The sequence below is a fragment of the Castor canadensis genome, chromosome 8 (genome assembly GCF_047511655.1).
Source record: "Castor canadensis chromosome 8, mCasCan1.hap1v2, whole genome shotgun sequence".
NCBI lineage: Eukaryota > Metazoa > Chordata > Mammalia > Rodentia > Castoridae > Castor > Castor canadensis.
The window spans coordinates 10,457,931-10,460,098 of record NC_133393.1 but is presented as its reverse complement, the minus strand read 5'-3'; the positions used below and the strand labels follow the sequence as shown (position 1 = coordinate 10,460,098).

General features: G+C 39.3%; 1 non-coding gene across 1 annotated transcript; it reads left to right on the top strand.

Moving 5' to 3' along the window:
- Positions 1 to 1,231: 1,231 nt before the first annotated feature.
- Trnai-uau (transfer RNA isoleucine (anticodon UAU)) lies at positions 1,232 to 1,307 on the top strand. Its single transcript has one exon. It is a non-coding gene; the product is annotated as a tRNA-Ile (tRNA).
- Positions 1,308 to 2,168: the final 861 nt, after the last annotated feature.

Sequence of the window (2,168 nt, the reverse complement as noted above, 5' to 3'; positions counted from 1 at the left end):
AGGCAGAGTCTCAAACTCCTGCTGAGGCAGGAGGCTGACCTCAAACTCTCCATCCTCCTGCCTCAGCATCCCTAGTGCCACCACATCCTGCTGCAGTGATTTTCTTCTTGCCAACAAGGCTCTGTATGACTGGTCGTGACATAATGATCAACCAGACAACAGCCTAACCACAATCACCAGTTATGCAATTCTCCTTTGTTCTCTCCCCGTCTAACCCCAAATCTATTGTTAGCTCCTCAAAGACAGGGTTTAGAATGTTGGTTCCCCTGCTTCTTGCAATTCAGAGAATAAATTCCTTTCCTGCGTCCTCTACCACTTGTCTACTGTTGAGTCAATTGAGGCAAGTGGCCAAGTCTGTTCCATTGGGACATTCAGAATTCTGATAACTGTTCCAAGACTATTTTATTTGAACTAATCAGCTAAATGGAATTTCAAGTCTTCTTTCTAGCATAAAGTTACCATTGCACCATCTGTGATTCTGGATATGATTTTTTTAAAGTGGAGTAAGAACTATATACAATTGTGAAATAAGTACAAAATCTCTCCAGATTTCACTGTCTTTTTCCTAATTTTTTTATTGTAGCTTATGTATTTGATAAATTATTTTTTGTTTTGTTTTACAAACTTAACTTCTAAAGGAGATCCTCCAAAGCTTTCAATTTATTAATTTCAATTTAGCAGGGGAGCCAGTGGCTCACGCCTATAAGCCTAGCTTCTCAGGAGGCAGAGATCAGGAGGACTGAGGTTCAAAGTCAGCCTGGGCAAATAGTTTGAGAGACACTATCTCAAAAAAAAACCACCATCACAAAAAAGCTCTGGTGGAGTGGCTCAAGGTGTAGGCCCTGAGTTCAAGACCCAGTACCGCAAAATAAAAAAAGAAAAGGAAAATTTTAATCACAAGTGTGTGTGTGTTGACTTATACATTTTATTGTAGAACTTTACCCACTTTTGTTTCTGCACTCTATTAGTTTGTATAATGCCTAATTAAAATCTCTGGAGGTCTGGATTCAGATAAGAGCACTCACGCACACCTCTTGACTTTCCCATTAAATGCAGCTATCTGCACAGTTCATGGAGCAGCTAATTATCTGAAAAGTAAATAATGGCAGGCAGACTGAATGGAAGGAGCAGAATTTGAAGTACCACTGACTAAAAGAGTAACGAATTTACCACTTTGGGCTTTTTCTTCTGTTGTGGGTTACCATCTCACATCTGATGAAATGTCTTCTAAGGCTGTGGAATGGCTCAAGTGGTAGAGCACCTGCCTTATAAGCAGGAGACCCTGAGTTCAAACCCCACTTCTGCCAAAATAAAAGTCTTTAAAAAATTCTGATGATCCCAGGTAGTAATACAAACACAGCTTTCACTTATCACTTACGGGAAGGCAAACGAGACAGCCACTTTGGAAAACAACTTGGCAGTTGCTTAGAAAGTTAAAAATACCATATGACCCAGCAATCAAGTTTTGGTGTATTCACCCTAGAGAAATAGAAACACATTCACACAAAAACCTGCATGTGACCATTTACAGTAGTTCTATTTTCAATAGCTAAACTGCTCAACAGGTGAATGGTTTGAGAAGCTGTGGCACATCCATACAATCAAATATTAGTCAACAGTATAAAAGTACAAACTGTTAAAACACATACAAGTTTGGGTGAAGAATCTCAAAGGCATTACACTGATTTAAAAAAAAACAGTCTGATAAGGTTATATATTACATTTTAAATTCATTGAGAGCCAGTGGCTCACACCTGTAATCCTAGCTACTCAGGAGGCAGAGATCAGGAGGATTGTGCTTTGAAGCCAGTCTGGGCAAATAGTTCTGCCAGACCTTATTTTGAAAAACCCTTCACAAAAATAAGGCTGGTGGAATGGCTCAAGGTGAAGGCCCTGTCTTTAAGCCCCAGTACCACAAAAAAAAAAAATTCATTAATATTATTTTTTTAGCTAGTGGGGTTTGAACTCAAGATTTTGTGCTTGCTAGGCAGGTGCTCTAACACATGAGTCACACCCCAGATGCTTTTTGCTTTGGCTATTTTTTTAATTTATTGTTTTGCTTGTTTTTTTTTTTTTTTTAATCTTTTTGTGGTACTGGGGTTGGAACCCAGGGTCTTACACTTGCTAGTCGGGTGCTCTACCACTTCAGCCACTCTGCCAGCCCTTTT